This window comes from Labrus mixtus, chromosome 10 (genome assembly GCF_963584025.1).
Source record: "Labrus mixtus chromosome 10, fLabMix1.1, whole genome shotgun sequence".
Classification (NCBI taxonomy): domain Eukaryota; kingdom Metazoa; phylum Chordata; class Actinopteri; order Labriformes; family Labridae; genus Labrus; species Labrus mixtus.
In genome coordinates this window covers 18,872,979-18,886,141 of record NC_083621.1, presented here as the reverse complement: position 1 = coordinate 18,886,141, position 13,163 = coordinate 18,872,979, and positions in this window count along the sequence as shown.

The following is a 13,163-nucleotide window of genomic DNA, read 5'->3' as shown; positions in this document are numbered from 1 at the left end:
TTCAACATCACCAATCATTTGTAGAATGCATTTTTAAAGCCTGGAGTTGTTTATTTCTTCTCTGGATAACTTCAAGTTTGTTTGTTTTTGCCAGAATTTACCATATGTTGATGAGAGGGTGGAGCTGAAGAATGACGGGTTAGCAACACAGTCATGTTCATCACTATAGTGCTAGTTTGATAGCAAGGTGTATCAGGTATGACAGTCAGCTGATAAATTAATTTAGGCTAAAGTTGAGGCTAAAAACTAAGTTGTGCATATTGCTTGAATATAGTGCTATGGTAAAATTAAACTTGTGCCATTTTTTAAAAACTGCATTGGTGGAAAATTGGTACACAATGAAAAAAAAGGCAATATTACAACAAACAAATAAATTAAAAAAGAAACCTGAGGTTATCAATGGATTGGACCCAATCCCTGGAATACAGGACGAATAAATAAATAAAAAACTGAGATTTCACAAGAAAGTAATCCTGTGGGGTCTGTTAGTTCCATTCAATAGAAAATAGTTAAATGATGAATGAATGTTTGCGGGTAAACCATCCATCCTCAGCTTCTTTCAGACAGAGAATGAACAGTCAACAGATGTCTGTTTCATTTTCTGTGTTGGATGTAGAGCGCAGCAGCACCTAAACGCCTCACACTCCCGCACAAACAACCTGGCGCTGATGAGTCCTCCCGTGTGAATGCTGTGTCAGTGTTTGACACAGCTACACCTGTAGCTGCTGACAACGCCGTGTTAGCAAACAGGCTAACAAAGTGTGTGTGTGTGTGTGTTTGTGTTGCTGCTTGGACTCTCCACCTGTCAGCTCGACAAGTAGAAACCAGAGGGGACGCCTTGTTTGAAGGGAAAACAAACCTGATTGGAACTTGCAAGGATGTCGCCAACGTAATTATGACTCCAGCGTGCATGGTGGCGGCCTGGCTCCCTGACAGTGAGGAGCATTGTGGGAATTATCTGCTCATGTAGTGCAGTATTAAACATTTAGAAGGTGCTGATTGCCTGAACAGTCAGCCGCTGATTTGATTTTGTGGAGATGAAAAAATGACGTTAACAGGAAACTAAATCAGTGTGTCTGAGGCGGCTAAAGTTCAAGTGACTGCAGGAGGAAGGTTAGCTGAGCGCTCCATGAATATTCACAGGAAACGTCCCCGGGGAGGACAGACCCAATTAACAAATCCCATTAATTATAAGACTATCACAACTGATTAGGATATGGCCGTCTGCTCTCGGCTCACTGTGGCCCACATTTTCTGCTTCACGGAAAAGAGTTACAGAAAAAATAAAAATAAAACTACAGGCTGCCACGTACGATCAGATGCTGCTTGAGTGGCCGCGCTAACATGAGCTCGTTAATATAGAACCGGCACAGACTGTGACGAGGGAGAGGACAGCAGGAGATTAATACATGAGAAAAGTCAGCCAGAGAGGAGAGAGAGGGAGGACTCCATGTGTTCTGTAAAGCTCCCAGGAATCTTAGAGTCAGTACATGCATTAATGTATAGTCATGCTTATGAGAGGATACCGCTGGTGATGTGAATATTACAAGAGTGTTATAATAAATTTTAAAAAAGTTCCAAGAAAAGGGTTCTGAATAATAATATGATCCTTTGGTCTACAAAGTTAAGTTGTACATTTTAACACGGGGCTCTGTGGGGATTGACTCACCTTCAGAGACAGCCTCTAGTGGCCACTTGAGGACCTTCAGTCTTGCACTTCTTTTTTGGCGTCTCTCAGCCCAGGAGGTTTCCATGGATCTGCCCTGTTGCTAGATTCAAGCATTAAGCAAGATGATGATACATATGTAGCTATAATGGACTTCTCTGTTGTGACAGAAAAAATAGAAAAATAAACTGACAAAGGAGCATCTGTTATATCTCAACATGCAGAGCTCCCCCCCCCCCCCCTCCTCCATTGACCAACCGACAGCCCCAGGAAGTTGACGACCATGATCCAATAGAAATCCCAGCAGCAGGTCTCGGTCTTCACATTTCAAACCCAGCAGAGACTGATGGTACGATTTGGAGCGAGCCGTGTGTTCAGCGGGGGAGCATATTGGACGCATGGGCGGCGTCCTCATAGAACATAACACATATAATAATTATCACGCTGGTGAGCCAATAAGAGCCAGTGCGTGCCTTTACTGAGGCTTAATCATTTTAATTATGAAGACAGTGGAAATCAATATGTTGTCTGTACATGCACTCACACACTGCGTGAAGTCAGATATCCAATTATGCATATCTTATTGCTGTGATTAACAGTGAGCAGTCTGACCACACAGCCGTCTGTTGTAAAGTGTTACAGGGTTTTTTCACTGCACTCAAACCTTCAGATTAAAAGCCCCAGTCAGTTATCAGGAAAGAAACTAATTAAAAACTCTATTAACAAAAACAAGAATTACTCTTCTACTTCTACTAAGTTGTGAATACAAACACCTGATAACCAGATGAATAAACATAATCTTTCAAACTCAAAATTCCTTTCCTTAAAATATTAATAAGCTTTAAATGTATACAGTAGATATATTGTAGATATATATGGACCAAGCAGGTCAATGCTCAGATGCCCAATGGGTCAGGGTTCCCGTTACAAAAGTCTTTGCTTAAAGTGACTGCTGAATAATTCTTGAGTCAATTTAAAACACAAAACAACCAAAAAGAGACTCAGGGCAACTTAAAAGCCACACAAAACGACTATAAAGATGTCATAATTTGTTCTCCTTTGTTTTGTATGGTGTTTATTTTAGTGCTTATTTCCTGTTTTATTTTGACATTTCACCCAACTTGTGTTCATGTTTTCCATGCGTGTGCTTCCTGTTTTTTTGTATTTTCCCCTGTGTATCATGTCTCGTTTCTTCCTGCCTCAGTGTGTTTCCCTCCAGTTTTGATTGCCCTGGGTGCATTCGAATTGTCCCTCCTATCTCCTTTCACTATCCACTTTACCTTAACCCCGGGGAAACGTCATGAGGTCAAGGAAAGATGTTAGGAGAATTCATAAAGGACTTAGGGAAAGGCGATCTCGTTGCTCTTACAATCTGACCACATTTCCACTAGGCCACGTCATTAAATGTGATGGGCCGGCGGAGGTTAATGACGTGGGTCTGCCGTGTTGAAACTACAATGTTCAGAAAATGGACTACAGAAAACGCACCTAAAAAACTTTCCCCTGTGCCTTCTTACCGGTGAAATAATCCTAATTACCACGAGGTTGGGATTGAAATAAAAGCAATGTAGACTACAAGTAAGAAAAGTGAAACCATCAGCTTCCTGTCCACTCAGAAATCAACATCAAAATAAATATGATTGTATGAAATTAATTGTTACATTTATGTAAGATATAACCTACACATAATGTTTTAAGCATACAAATGTACAACTGCACAAAACATTCTTAAGTGAATGAAATATGTTGAATAAAACATCATCTTGATAAAAATGTCTCGTATCTTTTTATCCCTTACAAGATCTGTGTCACTTTATGATCAACGTTAATGTTCGTGAACGGTCGGATGCGCGACTTGCTTTAAATGTTGCGGCCGCAAGGAATTGTGGGGCGGCATATCTCATCTCCTTTGGTAAAGGATGGTCCAGTGTATCCTATGCTAAAGGAGGTTATAAAGGAAGCACTGACCCACCTTTCCTTAACTTATAGAGAATTCGAACGGCTCTTATCATGGCCGCCACTTAAATGCTTCCAGGGTTAAGGTAAAGTGGATAGTGAAAGGAGATAGGAGGGACAATTCGAACGCACCCCCTGATTGTCTTCACCGGTGTCGTTAGTCTCACCTGTGGCTGATTACCCCTGTGTCTATTTAGTCTCAGCAGTCCCTTCCGTTGTTTCTGTTTTGATTTGTATTTTGGACTTTTGATGGACTTGAAGTCTCTAAAGTAAGATTTAGTTTTTTTGCCTTTTTGTTAAACTAAACCTTTTTTCATTCTCTGCCATTGGCTCACACTCTTCTTTTTTTGACTTTGTGACAAAAGAGAAAGAAGACAGCTGCCTAGGAGTGCAAAACAACTACAAAGCAATGCAAAATAACCACAAAGAGACATAATCAACTTCAAATTGTCAAAAAAGAAAACTAGAAGAGACAACCTATTATATATTAAATATGGCCACAAAGAGATACATGAAGTATTCACAACAAATAATACACTAACACATTAAAGGCAAATCTATAATATAACTCTAATTCTCTTTTATTTAAGTGGTAAAGCCATCATATGTTTCATTGAATTTCCAAACGCTTCATAAAACACAAATTAAATTAAAGAAGAAGAGAGCAACAGATTAAATCACAGTATGAGGTCGTAGACATATGTTTACTGATTATTTATATTCCAATGGTAAACAATTTGAATGCCTTGAAGGCACAACTGCATTTCCAGAATTAACATGACTTCCTTTAATCTAATTTTCATTTGTAATTTGATTAGGCCTACGTCTGTTCTTATTCTTTATGATAACTGTTACAAGAAAGCTGAAAAAACCCCACTTCTGGCATAAACCATGCCCACTTCCTGTTTTTATATACAGATACAGAAAATGATACAGTATCTCTGCACACCCCTACTATTGGCACTATGTCAGTTAAAGAAGTCCAAACATTGGACATTTTTTCCTCTTTTTCGCTCAGTACCTTGAAAGCCCACTCTACTTTTTACGCCTGCTTCATACAGGCTGGTGTTTAGGGACAGATACTGTACAGACTTCAGAATAGAACAAAGCAGAGAGAGAGGTCATGGCAGCAAAATAAGCAACATGTTTAGGCCCTGACACAACAGGCAGAGACAAAGAGGTAGATAGAGGAACCGATACTGAAGCCAAACCAACCTGCTGGCTGTGGACCACAAGAAAAATCTATTTTACTTTTTGTTTTTTTCTGGTACGCATGTCCTGGTTGACTTAGAGAGTGTTATATAACCCAGTACATCTACAGATGAACAAAAATAACCTTTTCCCCTGTCTTCTGAACAGCCATTATCACCCCACCTGTTAAAGACTGAATACCATTTGATTGACTGTTTGGGAGGTCAGCATCGCTTTGAGTCCAAACTCAATTTTGATGAACTTCGGCATCAGGGTTATAATTTGGACAGCTCAATCCGCCATGAACAGCTCCTTCAATTTAAAATAATGGCCTTGTTCTGCACAATGCCACACCCGTGCAGGTGGTGTGGAAGCGGAAGGAGCCTGAAGGCAAAACTAATCAGCTGATGAAGCTATTGGGAGTTAACCGACAGAGAGGTCAAAAGACTTAACTGGCTGAACAAGAAGAATCAGAAGTGAGTGACTAAGAACCGAAGGTGTTGATAGACACGAAACTGTAACTTGCACGTTGGGGAGGCATGAGGGCTGGGTGCGCACACATGAAATAATAGCTAGCAGCTTGTCAGGCTAATGAGGAAGCAGAGGAACTCACAGTGTAACCATAGTAGCAATAGCTGAAACGAGTCAAACACAATGGACTCATTTCACCAAGAAGATCATTAAAATGTGTCCTCTCTTTGATAAAACTCAGATTTTGTTGAGCTAGTGGACGTCTATCATTGACAAATTGGCAAAGTATCATATTCCAAATATGTATATGATATTTTATGAAAGAAACACACAATTTGATGTGCTGAGAAACGCACATGGTGATCTGTAGCTTATACACAAGGTGGTGTCTGTTTTCGTGTCTGGTTTAAAGCCTAAATTCTTACTCTCCTAACATGTGCTTTGGTCTGTTTTGAGGTATTCTCTAGCATCTATTTTGAGTCACCCAGAAGCTATTTCAAGGTTACTTTTTGTGACTCTTTCAATGTTACCTGTAGGCCCCTGTCCACCTGGCCTTTTTACCGGGCAGAAAAGTGCTGGCTGTGCCCTCAGTAGCACTTTCATGAAGAGTTTGTGCGCTGAGAAGAAAAGTGCTGCACGTCTGTCCTCTCTCTATGTCAACAGTCTGACAACAGCTCCGTTACTTTTTACTGTATGTTTTATATTTAAGATTGTTTATTTCCCTATCAGACATGGAGCATGTAAGAGGATGTGGGTACAAGACACGGGGGAATATGATATATTTGGCAAAGAGTGCCGGTCACTTCAACACTTTCTGAAAAGTTGAACGTTTTTCAACTTGAGCGCTCAGAGCAGCACAAAAAAGACCCTGGGTGCTGTGCCTTTTCTCCAGTTGCCCGCTTTCTGATGCAAACGCTCTCTCCTCATTGAAAACTACTGAAAACAATAAAACTGGCTCTCAGAAAAAATTATTCTAGGTGGACATGGGGCCTTAGTGTGTTTTATATACGTATCTGATTTATGTCAGGTCTATTTTAAGGTACCTGTTGGCTTACGTTTTCAAGTTTCCCTTCATATCTGTATCAGGGTACTCCTTTTGAGGCTGTTGTCAAGGCAGTTTTTTTCCTTTCTTACTGGGAATTGGATCTGTAATAAGGTACCCCAAAGCATGGTTTAAGTTTTAGCTTTTGCATATTTTTTCAAGGTTCTCTATATCAACCGTTTTAAGACCATTTTTCTTCCCCTTTAACTCATGGCTTGGTCTGTTGTGAGGTACCCTCTCTCATGTGTTTCAATGTAGTGACTGTTTTAAAAGTATCCTATTGTACCATGAAACCCCAACAACCCTTTAGTGTTTTTTCTGGCAGTTGGATAAGTTACTTGGTACCCTTAAGCATGGTATAAAAGTTAGCTTTGGAATCTTTAAAATACCTTTTTGCATCTTGTTTAAGGACTGTTTTAAGGTACCCTTATGTTTTTAGGTTTCTCATCATGTATTTCTTTAGTTACTCTTTCGTGTCAGTTTTTTTTTTTAGTTTGATCAGTTTCAAGGTACCCTGAAGCAAAGTTTTAATGTAACTTTTCAAGCAAATCAATAGCATCTGTTAAAGGCATGCTTTGGCTTAGTCTTGAGACTGTTTTAGGGTATACTTTGGCATGTATTTTAAGATACATTAAGCATGTGTTTTATGGTACCCTAAAGTATCTCCTTTAAGGCATATTTACATACTTTATGTTTTTTTTTTAATGTCTGTTTTTAGGTACCCTTTGCAATATCTTTTGTATCTCTATGAAGTAGCCAGTTTATTTCTTTCTAAATTGCTGTCAGGTCTGTTTTAAGCTAAGCCTAAACCCGTCTTATAAGGTGCCATTTAATCTTTCGAGTGAACCTTTATATCACTTTCCTCTCTTTCAGAATGGAATCTGAGCATCTAATTTTGCTACGATTGGTATAAATTGCCTATACATTTATGAGTTATATATAATGTAGTGAATGTGAACATCCTAGACACTGCTTAACGTGACACCACTTTTATAGAAATAATGTCCTTAAGACTGGAACACGAGCATGAACTGCACTTTCAGGTGGATAAAATTTTTTTACAGTAACTCAGCTGTTCCTGCTCAGAGCCTCATTTAACTTGACGAAGTGTTGCTGCCATGACCTCCATTCATGAGCCTGACTCTGCTCTGCTTTCATTCTGTCTTTGATTCTCTGCTGCTGACTGTACACTACATTTGCATGTTGGACTAAATGGTGTGAGCAGAGTACAGTGTGGGGAATCTGCTGCTGGCATACTCAGAGTGGAGGCAGAAATGCTCCACAGTAAAATAATGCTAATCAGGCCAGTGGAGCTGACCGGCTCTCCAGCAGCTCAGTCCGGCCTAACAGGCCGAGAGGTAATACATTTTTAATTGCAAGTGTGATTATACGGCATGAGGAACCTGCATCGGCTGATTAAATGCATTTGGGTTAATATTAGAGGCCAATCATTCCCAGTGACAAAGCCTCTGGAGGAGGGAAGGTAATTGCGGGAGGACAATTATAATCCCTCATATTGTAATAACTGAAAATAATGTCCTCCAGGAAGCTTTTTTTACCAAGCAGACAAAAGATAAATGATTGGATGGGTGCTCATATGAATGCTGCTGGCAGGAATAAAAAGGTAAGATTCATAGAAAAACAATGATTGGATACGTCTCGACAATACAGAAATATTAGTGGTAATAACATGAATCTGTTTGTGTTGTATTTTTTAATAAATACAGGCATGTGGTCATTATGTGTGGCTATGACTCAGGCAAAGAAAAAAAGTCCAGCTAGTTAGTGAAATATTCAGCCTTATTCTGCCAGTAGAGTGTGATAGTTTCACTTGTTCTTAGTTTGGTTGTTAAGTTGCAAGAATTAACCAAATGACTTTAAGAATCTCACACGGGACCTCCCTTCGATATAAAATATTTTTTCACATTTTGTGCAACAAGCTGCTCAGAGTGCCCCAACTCAGAGATGGGGCAGAAGTTACAATAAAAATTGAAAGAAAAAAAACGTTTCATATTTAATTTGTGTGAGCTTTTGTTATAGAATTATATGAAATTATGAACCCTAAAGTAAGAGGTGTTTCATTTAATTTAGTAAAATATGGCTTTTGGATGAAAAAAACCCGACACTGTTATTCAAGTATACCTTGACCCTTTAGTCAACTAAGCATTATATTGTATGTTTCTTTTACTTTTAAAGAAACCAACATATTTGGTATTCTGGTTAATATTCCTCTGTGCTTCATTTCAGAAATCATTTTTGCAAAAAAACAAAAACATTTTGTCTCTGATCTCTTCTATTGAAAAAGCTTTAGCTAAGAAAGGACTAGAGAGAGCAACCAATGACCTTTTTTGTTAGAGTACATAAAGACGCATATGTAGTGTAGTGGTTTCTTCGGTCTTCTTAGTAAATCTAATGTTCTTAAACTTAGTTCTTTCTTAACCACACTATAGTGACGACATTACACTGTCTTACGCGTTGAGTTGGCTTCACACATGTTCCCATGTGTCCACGGTAAAACTACCGTGTTGCTCCACCGTCACTCGTTTATTTTACTTAGACAGCATAACACATAACAAAACACTTTACTTCCTGTCTCCTGATCACATGACTACGGAAGTCTTACAGAATCACAACAAACCTTCAAAATAAAATAGGAATAATCTCAGTAAATATTCCCAAGATAAACACAAACATATCGTCTGCTATGCTCTAGCAAATCATAATCCAAACAATAATAATCAAACTTATTAATGCAAAAATGGCGCTTACATGTAGCATGCATGGTCACATTTCCTTCTAAGTCATGGCCAAATGCTTAGAAATATTAGCAGTATGAGTGTCTTGGGGTTTTGGACACTGTCCTTTGTCTTATTGGGTTTTTGAGTAAACTTGAGTGCAGAGCCCTACATCATCTAAACTGGCATGAGAGAAGGACCTAAATTGTCATATATGAGGCTTATTAAAACTGAAGCAGTTATTATATGCTTGCCTCGTCTTGCAGCTGAGCAGACAAAGCAGGATTAAGGACTTTTTTAAATTATTAATCCTATCTTAATTTTATTTAGCCAGGAACAACCTGATTGAGATTAATAATCTAATTTAGAAGAGAGTCCTGATGGAGACAGGCAGCAGCACAATTTATCAAATGTAACAAAGTTTGACATACAACACATGCAAAAATGACAAAACACAGCTCAACGTATACACGTTCACAGAACAGGAAGGCTTGAGTCAAAGCATCTACAACCTGATGCATCATCAAGCCTCCAGCACCTTCAAACTACTTTTCAATGTATTTAAAGGGACCAGCTCCCCCAAACCCAAATTGTCCTTTAGAAGATTACAAGCTTCAGGAGGAGCGTACCTGAATCTCCTTTTCCCCATTTCAAGGCACACGAAGCATGTTGGAAGCAAGTTAAGTATTGCCCTTTAAATAAGGACATGCAAGCATGCTTGAAAAGCTTATAAATAATATGGATTATTATTATTAATGATCAGAAATGATTTTGTCTACGAGTAGACAATGTAGGCCAGCAAACTCAAGGATACAGAGTGCAATGATGACGCCTTAAGATTTCTAATGAACCTCAATGCTACACAGATTGAAGGCATTGAGAAGATGCATGAATATATAGAACATCACCATAGTCCATCCACAGGGTCAAAGGCCTTCAACAAGTCAAAAAAGAGCTGTACAAGAGCTGAGACAAAAAGTTTGGATATGGCCATATGATTGTTTCAAAGAGTAGGGTCTCCTACTTTTAACAGGGGTAGAACAGGTATGTTTCAAATGGCGTCTTTATAGTTTATTTAAGTTCATAGTGCTGTAGTAGGACAGTCAGGCCAAATAGTGTGTGCTGTTCTGAAGATTATAAACATGTTGAGAACAAGTTGAAACTGTCTTCATGTCTGGGGTCTTTTTAAATTTGGTTAAAATTAGAAATTTGTCTAGTTTGTAGCCACCTTCAGGTCATCAGACTGGGCACTGGTTGGCCTCTGTAGCTTGAAGCGGCAGGAATATTCATCCAGACACAACAGTAACCTGTGTACTCTCCAAATCATTCAAATTAGTTGACCTATACCAGTAGGATTTTTTCAAACAACGATGAGAACCTTGTTGAGTATCAGGATCCTGTGTGTGTTTCTCAGGAGGTGCTCAAGATGTTCCAGTAACATTGCTGCTGTTGACTCTGTAGTCTTTTCCCCACAGACCACATGAACCTGCTGCACACAGAGTCAGAGGTAAAAGACGGTCAGATGCTTCCTACAATTTGTGCAACATCATATGTTTCCATCGTAATGAGTTCACTGTCCGGCTCATCATCAGGGAGCCACAGTGGGCATCTGTGCTGAAAGTCATTTAAAAACTACAATTTCCATCAGTGCTTTCAGTGTTCACTTCAGAGTTGAACACATTTGTAGCCTTTTCCACGAGCTGCTCGAAGCCATGTTTGAAAGAGAAGGGTCATTTCTGCTGCCAGATCAACATAGGTGGATCAAGGTCAGGGCATTTAGTAGTGATGCACTGGAGCCCCATGTGGCCACCAGTTAGGCCCAGAAAAATAAACAATAACAAAACTTTAACCTGTCAAAACCATTTCTCCCTCCACCAGTTTGTCAATTAAAAACATCTTGAAAAAATATTTTTCCTGTCTGATTTTTTGTCAAAACACAGTAAGGAAAAACTATTGAGCAAATGAATGTTTTATTTTGAAAATTAACACAATAACTTGTTTTCTCACTCATGTCTTAGGTCTTTTTTATAGAAAAGCCTGATGTGATTTTTTTTTTTAGAATAGTGCTTATTTGAACACTGAGGCTGCATGATGATCGAGAAATAAAAATATTTTCTTGAATATGATAATAATTATTTCACTAAAGCTGTAATAAGCTTTACTTCCATGCAGATCATCAGTAAAAACACTGCTCTGTTAGCTCCTTGCTCCTCCAGGCCCACAGAATCCATGAGTCACCACAATATACAGTATGTGTATAACAGGGGTCATTAATGCCCTCCTGGTTTTACAATGTCTCCAGCGCCCACATTCAAATGAGGTGTAAAATACGAGCCGGCGGCAGCTGCATCATCATAAATGAGGCAGAAAAGCCCCACCGCACCGATTCACAGCCACGAGACGATGCATCACCTGCTCTGAATCTGTAACGCTCCATTAAAAACACAACATACGCCAACAGACCGAGCCCGAGGCCCACGATCCAAATACCAACATTGTAAACACATACTAATTCACTTTACTGCTGGAAGTAGATCAGGACAAATACACGATTACAAGAAGGCCAGTCCACTGCTGACAGTGATGATGATGTGACGTGACCGGACCAGCATCATTATTTTCAATGGATGCTGTGCAGTCGAAGCTGCAGCTCTGGTAGTATCATAACAGGTTTCACTTCTGATGTGTCACAGATCAGCTGGTGAAGCGGCTATATTTACATTCTCCCCATTCCTTCAAAGTAAAACACACATTTATCTTCCTGGTAAAATGTCAAAACTCCCTCAGGTGGTTACAGTCCACAGTGGAACAGCTTCTTGTGTCCATTTGAAGCACACACTCATGATTATTGAAATGACTCGTCATGTTTCCGTTCACCGCTTTCTCCTGTACTCTGGTGCTCACAGCGATGCAAGGACCTCCTTTGTCAACACAGCTGTCAATCATGGTTTTATACCACTAGAAATAACTAATACAAACTAAACCTCTCAGAGGAGTGAACACTTGGACATGAATCAGCATGATATGAACTTACAATAATGATGGAAACCATGTTTATGATTAGTGTATTTGACATGTATTTTGATTTTATAGTTTGACCCATGTCCCATCTGTTAACATGGAAGAGGTGGAGCTTGTGACCTGTACTGCAGCCAGTCAACAGGGGGAGCTCCAAATATTTTGGCTTCCCCTTTGCAAAGCTGACATGTCAGTCATCTTTTTTATGCAGTCTACGGTTTGAATCAGCTGAAAGTCTAACTGACATACAGTGTAAGATTGTTGTTAATAGTTTCCCAATGGTGATGGACACATAAAGAAGCATGCGAGGAAGAGAGCGATAAAAGGGGAAAGCAGTTGATTTGACAGATAAGGGCCTGCAACTGAAAAGGCACGGTCGCCTTTCAGAGTTTCCTCTGAGCTCGCGAGACGACCAGGAGAAACTGCTTTGAGGACATGAGTGATCGTCCTGGGGTAAAAGTGATTGGAAGGTCTGATGTCTCAAGACCTGAAGAAAACAATCACAATACTTGTTATCGGAGAAAAACTGAGCACTGTTGGCGCTGAGCACTGTCAAAGTCTGCGTATTTGCTCACCATCTGGTCGGAAATACACAAAAAAACACTTTTTTTGTGATGTTTGCTCTTGCATGTTGTCTACTTCATCATTTTAAAGTCTTGCGCACAAATCCCCCTACATAAAGAAAACGTATTGGTGTGAAATAACTTTCCTAGCCTGCACACACAGCACATTAAAGCACCTGCTTTAGGTATAACATGTTCAAGTCTCACATATACTTGTCTTTGTATAATTTGCATTGGGTTGTAAAAAGGGTGAAGTTTTTAATTCAGTGAATTTTTGAAGACTTTCCTGTTTCAGACTCTGAATAGCACCTTCTGGAAGCGTGATAGAAGCTGACAGCGGGGTCATTGTCCTCAGAGGGCTGAAACCTGCTCTGCCTGTAGAGCAGCTCTGTAACCTGACAGAGGGTGCGAGGAGCGTCCTGACACCGCCGCGCTGACCATGCGTGACGCTCACACTGTTCATATTGCCAGACAGAGAATAATTGGACAAAGTCTTCATGTAAATTTCCCGGGGCCACCGA